This window comes from Saccostrea cucullata, unplaced genomic scaffold (assembly GCF_032062105.1).
Source record: "Saccostrea cucullata isolate Sc308-1 unplaced genomic scaffold, CSIRO_AGI_Scuc_v1 ctg178, whole genome shotgun sequence".
In the NCBI taxonomy this organism is placed as follows: domain Eukaryota; kingdom Metazoa; phylum Mollusca; class Bivalvia; order Ostreida; family Ostreidae; genus Saccostrea; species Saccostrea cuccullata.
In genome coordinates this window covers 352,261-364,595 of record NW_026930908.1, presented here as the reverse complement: position 1 = coordinate 364,595, position 12,335 = coordinate 352,261, and the positions used below count along the sequence as shown (strand labels likewise).

General features: G+C 34.4%; 1 pseudogene; it reads right to left on the bottom strand.

The window, feature by feature from the left end:
- The window catches only part of LOC134230549 (probable ATP-dependent RNA helicase DDX41), a 35,445-nt pseudogene extending 25,429 nt beyond the window's left edge, over positions 1 to 10,016 (bottom strand).
- Between the last annotated feature and the right edge of the window lie 2,319 nt (positions 10,017 to 12,335).

The following is a 12,335-nucleotide window of genomic DNA, read 5'->3' as shown; positions in this document are numbered from 1 at the left end:
TCAAACCTTACAGAATGAAAACAACAATCAGCAATGAATACTTTTGTTCCAGATCCGTGTAAACACAAAACTTCGGTTACTTCTTCACCGTCCACATAAAAAATGGCTGAAGTGAGGTGAGCCTCGTTTTCATTTATTTGGTATACCGCGCCCGATCGAAAAAAAAATAAACACGGTAAACCTTGCTTATCTGTTGATATCATTTCGTACGGCCACAAACTAGACAAAGTTGAATGCGCACTACATAAGATTGCTTGCATTTTAATGTAACTAATAACAGCTCTGTTGCTTATGGGATCTGGAGAATAAGATTTTTAAATTTTAAAGGTTTTCTGATGTATTCTTATGTAAAATTTACTCATCCATTACGGCCCCACCCTTCCCCCAGGGGTCATGATTTGAACAAACTTGAATCTACACCACCTGAGGATACTTCACTATGAGTTTCATCTTTCCTGGCCAAGTGGTTCTTGAGAAGAAGATTTTTAAAATACACCATTACTTTTTCACTAATTCCTAATTATCTCCCCTTGACAGAGGGCATGGCCCTTCATATGAACAAACCTGAATCCCCTTTACCTAAGGATACTTTATGGCAAGTTTGGTTGAAATTGGCCCAGTGGTTCTTGAGAAGAAGATGAAAATGTGAAAAGTTTACAACAACGACAACGACGACGACAACGACTACGACGACAACGACGACAGACAACGGACAAATTGTGATCAGAAAAGCTCACTTGAGCCTTTGGCTCAGGTGAGCTAAAAAAGTCAAGTCTAGCCTGTTTTACTGGGTTCTTCCTACTCCATGTATATTTTTTAGCATCTGGGTTTTTGATTCTCCAAGGATCTACTAAATTGAATTTTGATTTTAATTTTTCAATTTCAAGTTTATTTTTGGGATTGTTTTCTCTAACATAATTGTAACAGTCTAACTGGTAATCTTGTACTACATTCCAGTCTCCACACATAATTATAAAGTCAGTATCAAAAAAATCATCCATTTTATCACTTATTTCTGCATAAAATTTAGGATTATCTTTATTGTGACCATATAAATTAACCAAAGTGATTGAGTACTTGTTATCCACCATTATATTTGATATAATGAAATTCCCCTCATTATCACTATAAACTTTAGAAATTTTTATTTCATTTGTGTTATTAAAAAGGGTTAAAGTCCCTCTTGCATCTGATTTTCCTGAGCTGATGAGTATGTCATTACCCCATTGGGCATAAACTGAATTTTTCTCTAATTCTGTACAGTGGGTGTCTTGTAAACAATAAATAGATGATTTAAAATTTCTTAAATAGTTTAGGACATCCTTTCTTTTCATAGAATCATGTAAACCTCTGCAGTTTACAGAAGTAATTTTTAACTTAGTCATAGATTACACTACACAGTTGAATAAAGGCAAAAAAATATGCATGTTGCATACTCTCCATTCTTTCACACATATATCAAAAATGAAAAATACTTCCTGTATGGTAACAAAACAAATCAAGAAAATTCATGTATTACATCGCATTGGGTCTTTTTAATTTAACTTAGCCACCTAAATAAGATAGTGAACCGTAGTTCTCTCATAGAAAAAATAATAATAAATACAAGCTCCTCTAAGAACTTCTACCAGTAATCTTTGTAATCTTTGTTGAAATTTAGGTATTTATTACATTAAAAAGAAAAAACCAATATGTCCCCATGTAATTTATACAGCAAACCATAAGCTGCCAAACAAATATATATCCTGAGACATACTACATGTAGATATGTTACAAGTTATCAACTATGACATAACACAGTAGTTCACAGATAAAGATACCAAAAATTCTCAATATTTTACAAGTTATTAACAACTAAGGCATAACTCTGAATTTTACAGATATCATCCAAAGCTCAAAACACTGGTATTTTACTTTTAAACATCTGCAGCAAACCTTAGTATATCTTTCTAATAGCATCTAAAACATACTTATTATTTGACAAGTAAACAACACGATACCAACTGTAGCATAACTCATCACTTTACAGATATACAAAACCTTCACCATATCATACTCCTACAACCTGTCATCTCCTGCAAATAATCTTGTTCTTATCTAGATCATTAGAAGGAATCACTAAAAGCGAGCCATTCTTTTTCTCCTTTTTGTCGATACTCCAGAATCACATCGTCTTTCGTTTCACGGATTCTCGTCTTCATTCCTGATTTCCTGAGTTCATATGCTTTTTGAGCCAGCTCTGCCCTCTTTCTCTTCAAATGCACGGGTAGATCTGTTCGTATTGCATAGCCTTTCGGTAGGGTAGTGTTTCTGGCATGATTTAGTATCCTATTACGGTCCTCCATAAGAACGAATTTAACAATGACTGCTTCTGGTGCTTCAGGTTTGTAACTGCTGTTGGGGTTTTTTGGAACCCTATGAGAGTTTTTAATCATTATAGACTCTGCTGTTGACATGCCCAGTTTTTCACTCAAAAATTTCACAATAACCTCGTTTGAAACTTCATTCTCTGCTTTAGGAATGCCATAAAATAAGAGGTTGTATTTCCGAGATCTTAACTCTTGGTATGTAATATGATCTTGCAGTTCTTTTAAAGAAGCCTCAAGAAGGCTTACCTTTTTACTTTGAGGTTGTATAACCTCTGTGTTTAGCTTTTCTAAATCAGTTAATCGGTCATCTTGGTTTTGAAGCGCTGTTTTCATATCAGTTATCTCCTCCTTAATAACGATCAGCGTTTCCTCTACTTTTTTGTCAAGCGCAGTAAGCCTCTCGTTCATTGAACTCTCCAACTTCTGTATTAGATTAGAGAAAAGTTCCTTTAACTCTTTATTTGACACCTCATCATTTTGCGCACTCTCCTTCTCCGTATCTTTTCTCTTCGGCATCTTGCACGAGCTTCCCGAATTTCCTTGTGCAAAGTAGTGACTTACAGTCTGTTGCATTTAACAAAGAGGAAAATACCTGAAATTCACCTAAAACACGAATGTCTTCACGTAATTAAGAAAACTATCTGCAATGCCTCGTATCAAATATTAATGTTCACTTAGGAAAACGGAAAAAACGACCCTCTGCTCCTTCTCACTTCACGCCATTTGCGCAGCCACACCGGAAGTCAAAAAAACCCCATAAATATTCATGTTAAAGTATTTAGATAAAAAATTGATATTAATAATGAATTAATAAGTAATACCCCGGTAAATATTTTATGTACATGCATGTACTTACATTGATTTATTATAGACTTCATGTCGCAAAGTTTGGTAGCACTCTTCGGCAATGGCATTACGGCCAGCATCCATAGCTGCTGTTTTTTTCTTCCAGTGAATCCGACCGTCGCAGAATAAATTAAAGGTTGGGTCCAGCTTCGCCAGGGTCGAATTTCCGATTTGTTAAGGAAATGCGCGATGCCAGTAAGAAAAGGAGGAATTAAAAATTCCATCGGTACGCTGTTCGACACTGCAGTATTATGCAACATTTCATTTGTTAATTCATCGAATGGATCAATAATTGTTTCCTTGTAGCTATTTTGAATTCTGTCTCGATGCACAAATGCAGACATCCTTCCACTTCCTAAATTTGTTTTCATGCAATAACGTTAAAGTGTGTAGCTTTTAACGTCGTTGCTATCGTGACGGCGTAAACATGACGTCAGAAATAAACTTTCTACAGCGACGACAAATTGTACGGGAAAATAATTTTATTAATTTGTTTTGTGCCAGTTACGTTATTTATTTAGGGAATGTGTATACTTTTATTATGGATTTGAATGACTTATTGAAACCAGTTAGAAAATACCGAGTCGCATGTAGACGCATAATATTATTACATTTTGTGCGAGACTAAACCTAATTATTAGAGTTGTGTGCGAGACTAACACTAATTATTATAAAGTTGTGTGCGAGATTAACCCTAATTAGTAGAGTTGTGTGCGAGACTAACCCTAATTATTATATAGTTGTGTGCTAGATTAACCCTAAATATTATAGAGTTGTGTGCGAGACTAACCCTAATTAGTAGAGTTGTGTGCGAGACTGACCCTAATTAGTATAGAGTTGTGTGCGAGACTAACCCTAATTATTATAGAGCTGTGTGCGAGACTAACCCTAATTAGTAGAATTGTGTGCGAGACTAACCCTAATTAGTAGAGTTGTGTGCGAGACTAACCCTAATTAGTAGAGCTGTGTATTTGTATAGAGTGGGGTGCGAGACTAACCCTGTTTTGTATAGAGTGGGGTGCGAGACTAACCCTGTTTTGGATAGAGTGGGGCACAAGACTAACCCTGTTTTGTATAGAGTGGGGTGTGAGAATAACCCTATTTTGTATAGAGTGGGGTGCGATTTTGTCGAGTTGTGGTTAAGTCTAAAGTGAAGAACGTATCAACATCGTTTACATTGCGATGTCGACGTCGACGATGTCGTCATGTAGAAATGATAACAATGTAGACGATGTAAATGCGATATCGTATCAACATTGTTTACATTGCGATGTCGACGATGTCGTCATGTAGAAATATTAACAATGTAGACGATGTAAACGCGATATAGTATCAACATTGTCAACATTGCGATGTCGACGATGTCGTCATGTAGAAGTAATAACAATGTTGACAATGTAAACGCGATATCGTATCAACATTGTCAACATTGCGATGTCGACGTCGACGATGTCGTCATGTAGAAATGATAACAATGTAGACGATGTAAACGCGATATCCTATCAACATTGTTTACATTGCGATGTTGACGATGTCGTCATGTAGAAATAATAACAATGTTGACAATGTAAACACGACATCGTATCAACATTGTCAACATTGTGATGTCGACAATATCGAATTGATTAAGTGAACTGGACATGAATGTGCCTGAGGAAGAGATGATAACAGATATTTGAAGAGAGTTAATCATTTTCAATTGAATCTATATTGATTGTTTAATAACAGTCATGGCATATTACTTTCAAAAATCTCATTGCCAAAAATTAAAGATTTGAACTTAATAGAACAATGTTCAATAGATATAAAAGAATAAATGTCTTTTTATATGCAGGTTATGTGTTTAACAACATGCCTTACCCCGTCTTAATGGGATCATAATACTGAATTCCCTTGGCTAACTCTGCCACACCCATTAAAGCTATAAAAAAAGAAAAGGATGATAACCATCGGTAGAATTTATAAATGTAATTGTAAAAGATCTAAGGCCAAAATAAAATTATAGTTTGTTTGGAATTGCCGCCCGCCTCATTAAAATACCCCCCGCACAAAAAATTTTATTGTCAAAATATTGACAATATTTTTTTTATCGTTTTATCATGTTACATTGTTTAGTACAAGTTAGTTTGTTCGTCGAAATAGCTTTTCAAAGTCGGGTTTGATATCACATTAATTTAACAACTCGGGTCAATCAAACGCTTTCTTCATAGTATTTATGATATAGCGATTATAGGTGGCGATTTGACAAAACTGAAAGCTGCCAAAATGTCAGACCATGTTGGAAACATTCAAGCGTTGTGTTGAAGAGCAGAACATTTATGCATCACTATGAAAATAAAAGGTGAATAAAAAATTAAATGGAATGATACATTGATACCTGGAAAGAGCTAATGTAATAGATTGCACATTGAACTTGATAAGTTAAATCCGTCATGTTGAAAAAAAAATGATTGTTCAGTTCCCACTTAAAAATTACATTGAGCAGAAACGTTTTATCCCAAATACTAAAGGAAAAATGTTGTCTGTCAGTATGACAAGTCTTTGAAACGTAATGTTAAAACTGATGCTTGGTGAAAACTCGAGAACTTACAAAGCACCCCCTCCAGGATTCCCACAAAACATCTCGGCTATTCCTACGAAATTTTGTATGATTCAAACTGTTTGCAAGCGTTGTCTTAACAAAGGGGTAAATTTCAAAGAGAAATACTACGAAATAGACTGATAAAAGTATTGTTTAATAAAGATTTTTAAAAATAAACATAATAAATGGATATTACCACTGTTCATTGAGATTTATATTTGTATCATTTAGCTTTAATTTGTTAAAAAAAAAAATAAAATCCCTCCCTCCCTCCTGGGTCTGAAAACCCCCAGGCGGCAATTCCAAACAAACATTTTTTTAAGGGTGGCCTAAAATTGATCATATCATCTTAAAAAAGTTGACTTTTACTTTTGAACAGCATTGTCATTTACAGACAAAGGTATTAGTCAGCATTGGTTATATACTGTGACAGTATGCTGTACCTTTCTTTTCTGCCACACTCTCTAAAATCCTTTCCTCTTCTTTTAACATTTTTTCTTTGGCTGTTTCTTTCTTTGCTGCAAATCAAAGATGATAAAAATCAAAATTAAAAAAATCTTCCTTTGTTTTTTATTTAAAAAAAAACCTTTGTTTTTCTGTCTCTTGATTCAAGGAAAATTGATTACAATTTATCCTTGCTTATTCTTTAACACAAGGAGAATACCGGTATTTATGCCATTCAACATGTTCAAAAACAACAAAAACACAAAAATCAACCTTCTTTTCATGAATTTTCATGTCATATGTATCTCACAATTTTCATTTAGACTTTTGCTAAGATCAAAGTAATATGATTTAAATACCCTCTGCCTTTTTCTTGAGTTCGCTATGCTGATCCAGTAAGCTGACTTTTGAGAGGATCCCTGGATCTTGTTCCCCATCATTCCTTTCTCCTTCCTCTTCCAGTTGACCCTCAGACTCTTCGTTAGTGCTGTCCTTCTGGCTCTCTTCTTTCAGTGTTTTGACACGACCCAACCTTTTTTCTGCATCAGTTATCTGACATTGCAAATATCCTTTTGTGTAAGCAACCTTTAATGGTGCATGTTTTATGTGGAGCTTTACTGAGAGAATTTGCATTACAGACTCGTCATAAAAGTTCAATTTGATTTAGTTATGTTCTTTTGTTTGTTCTGTTGTTTAACGTCCCTCTTGAGAATTTTTCACACATATATGGCACTATTTGCTGCTGGAGAGTTACTTATTTTGGACCTATATTCAGCATTCAGGGCCACTGAGCAGTGAGGGATCTTTTTTGTGCCAGCATCTCTTGGGACATGGGACCTAAGTTTATACAGTTGATTATTAGTACAAATGTGCACAGTTTTACTTTTTATTCTTTAAGGAGACATGGTACAGGGACTCATCTGAAGGTCAACATCCCTCAGTGGGATTTGAACATATACGTAAGGATCAAATCCTTACTCTGCGACTCTAGAGCAGACGCTCTACCACTATGCTATGCGGGCGGCTCAATTTGATTTCATTCAACTGCAGGTAGTAAAAGAAATTTACCCAGCCTAGAAATCATGTAATAGCGAGTGCAGGGAGGCTCAATAGGCTCAATAGACTAATGTGTATGAATGGAGGAAATTCGGGTTGAAATCTGCACATATTGTTACGAGAAATTTTTATCGTACCACGTGAATTAGATTCCAAACTTGCAATAATCCTTTGCAGTGCATAGCAATATGGTGGCTTTAACTTAGCAACAACTTACTTGAAAAAATTACAAACAACGAATTAATGCAATCTCCATTCCACACAACTATCGTTTGTGTCCTAAGGCATCAAGACTTTTTATTTGACGTCATACTTCTGTCACTTAAACGGCTCGGGTATTTCCAATTTTGTTGGAAACTTCCGAGAAGATCGTAATCTCGATCCCGATGCCTGGGAATTTATTTCTTTTTATCTTTATCTCTTTTTTTAATAAACTGAGGATAGGAAGCGCAAGTAAAATCCGTGTATAGGTTTTTGAGAGTAAATAACTGCACTTGCCCCCACGGTCACACCGTAAAACACATTATAATAGTTGTAACATAACTGCAGTGATTGGGAAGACCAAAATGGTCAATGGGACTATGGCGCAACTGTCAACATTTTCGATGGGCCATTTCGAAAATGAATGGGCCATCAATATAATCTGAAGGGCCATTTCAAGAAATAAGAAAGTGACAAACAAATATGAAATACGAGAGAAAACATGATTTTTATTAACCGAATCCGATTTTTAATGCATGAAACGCAGCAAATTTAAAGGAACTTGCTTACAATAGAATATAACTGACCCGTATTTTGTTTTAAAATTACGATAGTTTTGAAAAGGGAACAGCCCTACCATACAAATGAATGAAGCATCTCTTTGTTCAACTGGAAGTACTTTTTGACAGGTTTCAACCATTATTGAATGAGATTGACTGCATTTCAAACGAAAGTAAAACAAGAAAGAAAGTTGTATGCAAAATATTTCCAAATAACATCGCAAAAAATTGAATGTGCACCTTGGCGCCATGATTGATTGATTTAATGCGCCATTTTTCACTTCAATGCGACTATGTCGCATGGCGCAAGCCCTTCCGAATCACTGTAACTGCACAATCAAATAATGAATCAGAGGCATGTTGTGGATGGAAAAACATGGAATACAAAATAACCCCTAAAATCCATACACAAAATTAATTACACTTACAGAATTATGAAATGTTCTAAGCTAATAAAGTACCTTTTCTTTCTTCCTTTGTTTTAGAGGAACATAAGGAACGTAGTCGTCATCTTCATCTGAAGATTCTTCCTTTGTCTCCCTCTCCAAAATCCTCTGTCATATTTAATAATTAAAGTAAAACCCAATATCTTCAAACACGTTACAAGGGACAAACTACGACAATCATGATAATATTGACTTACAAGAAAAGATATGGGTTACCCCATATCCAAAGATATTCGACTTTTAGATTTAATATGTTTAACGGTGTTTATCTGTTAATATGACTTTAATTAAAAAAACAACTTCACTGTCTAATTATGGAATTGGTGTAAATTTCGTGAGTTCGTAGCATTACGGTCACCCAGTCTCCTAACAAACAGTTCACATACCTGTGTCCGCAAGACCAACATTAACCTTGGTCTACACACGTGTGATGGAGCTGTCAAACGCATCCAGCGAGCTCGGAGAAACACATTTTGTTTTGCCGAGAAGTTACGATGGCAGACAAAACTTTTCTTTTCTTAATTAGATCATATGAATACGTATTCTGATTAATAAAAATTATACAATCCCTGTTGAACTATAGTTTGTTCTATTATTTGCATCTGCAACAACTTGTGTTTAAAATGGCCGGGTTAGGAAAATCAGGACCGGGTCGGAAAATTCTAAACTGAAAACCTTTTTTGTTTTGAAAATTACTGAAATATACTAATGTAATCGTCGCAGAAATTACTTACATAATTCAAGTTCTATATAAAATGGTATGCTGAACTTCAACACGAACCCGAATCTCCAACCCAGTTCTCGTTTCGCTACACATGTTATACCCTACAGTTTACCAAGTGTACACACGAGCAGAATCCGGCCAGGGATTGAAAATTCCATCATTTAATAAAACACACACACAGAATGATTAATTTTTTCTTTAAGAAGAAATTGTATGATAATTAACGGACTATAAACATGTACTTAATACAATTGTTGATATAGTATTATCAATTTATCGGTGAAAAGATCTGAATCGAAGAATGACCTAAATATTCTCTGTTATCAAACATGTAAAAAAAAAAAAAAAGGCTGAGGAGGGAGCGAGCGTAGGAATATTGATATTTTTTATTTGCATTTCGGGGGGAAAGTGATTTTCTAATAGTATTTTGACGTTGTTTTTGATTTCTTTAACGTATGACATACACAACTTTACTCTTATCATTAACAATAATGTTGTATCTACTTATCATGATGGAACTATTTTGGTCGGACCAATTTGTGCGAGCCGCCGCTGAATACAGTAATATATCTTGCACTAATAGTATGCACTGATCGAATATATTAAAAATGAGGCGATTACCGGAATTTAACTGTTGAGACAACGGCTAAGCTTACAATTAATTAGCAATTTTTTAAAAAAAAAAGTTTCATATAATTTTTACCTTTCTATAGGATGACATCTGTAAATGCTATAGGCCCTATTCCCCAATAATTTATCTCAGATTAACATCCTCAGTTGTGTTTTCTTCATTTCCGAATGTCGTAAAAATCGACGATTTAAAGCGTTTTCAAGACGAAGACAATGTAAACGAAGGACCGTCGATTTACCCAAACGGACCCAAATGGAACTCAAAATAGCATAATTATCAACCATACCCATACAATATATAATCAAGAATTAAAAAGTACTATTTGATTGAGTGAAAAAGTAAAAGAAATGCATAACATTAGTTTCTTGATAAATTCCCACAAACATGACGCTGGCTTAAAAATTGCTCTGATTTGGTCACGTTGAGACAATCAGAAAAAGACCCATAATATATTCTTAATAAAAAAAACAAACATATACAATGAAACATATGAAGATAACGAACAGTATTCAAGATCGAAAATCCATAAAACAATACAAAATAGGAGCAGAGCGAACACGGACCTCCAAAAAATCAGAGGTGGAATCAGATGCCATAGAGGAGTGAGCATCACCTGCCGACCGGTCACACCCGCCGTATGCTCCTTGTCATGATCGGGAAATAACGGAGTGTGGTGTATAAATAATGGACAACAATAAGTATGAAAAACGTCAGTCAGCATTTGACTCAATAATTACTAAATCTTTACACTGAATAAAAAGTCAAAAGAACTTGTTTTAAAATAACAATTAATCAAAGATCCCAAAAGATATTGCTCTTTGCCACGTATTAGGTAAATTATTGTAGTCATAACAACAAAGTTTATTTTTAAATAAAATTTGTGGAAAGACAGTAGCCACTATATTTTTTGTTGTTGGAAATGTGCGGAAAACCACGGGTGCTTCCGTGGGGACAGGACCCCTCCCCCTCCAACCTTATTCCTTACCCATTTTTTTGTTGACACACAAAGAAATGTAGTCTCATAAAATAGATTTGTAGCAAAAAAAGAAACCCAAAACAGTAAAAACCACCTAATTGTGTCTTTAATAATGAAACTAATGATGGATACTGGCTGAAAATTGACGCACATATTGTGCCTAGCTCAAATAACTGCATGGATGAAAACAAAGAAAACCGTCCACCTAACATGCCTGAAAGGGTACAGCACCAATGTAAACATTTACAATTTTAATTGTTGATACTCTATCATCTGTAGACATCCTACATGACTATTACCCAGTTTTAATATTATCAGAAAAAAATGAAGTGACTATATATTATATTTACTTTAACCAAAGATAGGATGGATTCTTGCTGGAAGAATACAAGAAAATTCCGAAGCAAAATAAGACAACGATTGTAAACAGAAACAATTAACCTTAGTACAGGAAATTGTCTCCATTCTTCAATTCGGATAAAAGTCTGCTTCAGCTGAATTAAGTGTTCGTCAAAAGATTGTGATTTGGAACATAAAAAGCAATGTAAAACATGGGACATTTATAGGCCTCTGAAAGATTTAGGTACTCCGATCCCCAGGTTCTAAAAATCAGGCATTGACTAATTAATTGAAAATGCTCACAAAAATGTCTCTGAATTCTCAAAGAAATGTGTTTTTACCCACTACAATTCTTCAAACTTTATCTTTAAAGTTAATCATATTATAATAGGTAACATTAACAAATCTCAAACAATTTTTCGGGAAATATGCGACTGAAAAACACCTGCTATGCATTTTTCAATTCAAATTTGATCAACAAACATATTTTAGAAATGAAAACCATAGGTATCCAGGCTTTTGGAGAAATTGAACAATTTTTATAAAATTCCATTGATTCAGATACTTGGCTAAATCATTTTCAAAGTTTAAGTAAAACCAAGGAAATTTATTCCGAAAGATTAAATATTCTCCAGAAAAGTCTTGAACAGCTAGAATCCACAAAGATATTTAATACATTAGATTTTCCTATAAAACAATCTGAAATATCTCAAGCAATTGCTAAACTTAAACATAACAAGTCTCCTGGTTTAGATAATATTTCAAATAGTATGTTAAAATGTGGGCAGCATGTTTTACTATCCTGTCTTGTTAAATTATTCAATATGGTGTTGTCCAGTGGGAGATATCCCAAGGCTTGGTCATGTGGATATATTTCTACAATTCATAAAGGTGGTGATAAGAATGATCCAGATAATTATAGAGGGATCACTGTAACAGGTGCAATAGGAAAAATTTTTAATAGTATTTTGAATAACAGACTGGACAAATTTCTTGTGGAAAACAGAGTCATTGATGATTGTCAGATAGGATTTACCAAGAAAGCCAGAACATGTGATCATATGTTTATTCTAAAATGTATTTTTGATAAATATTGCAATGAAAAGAATGGGAAACTTTATGCATGTTTTGTAGATTTTCATAAGGCTTTTGATACTGTTAT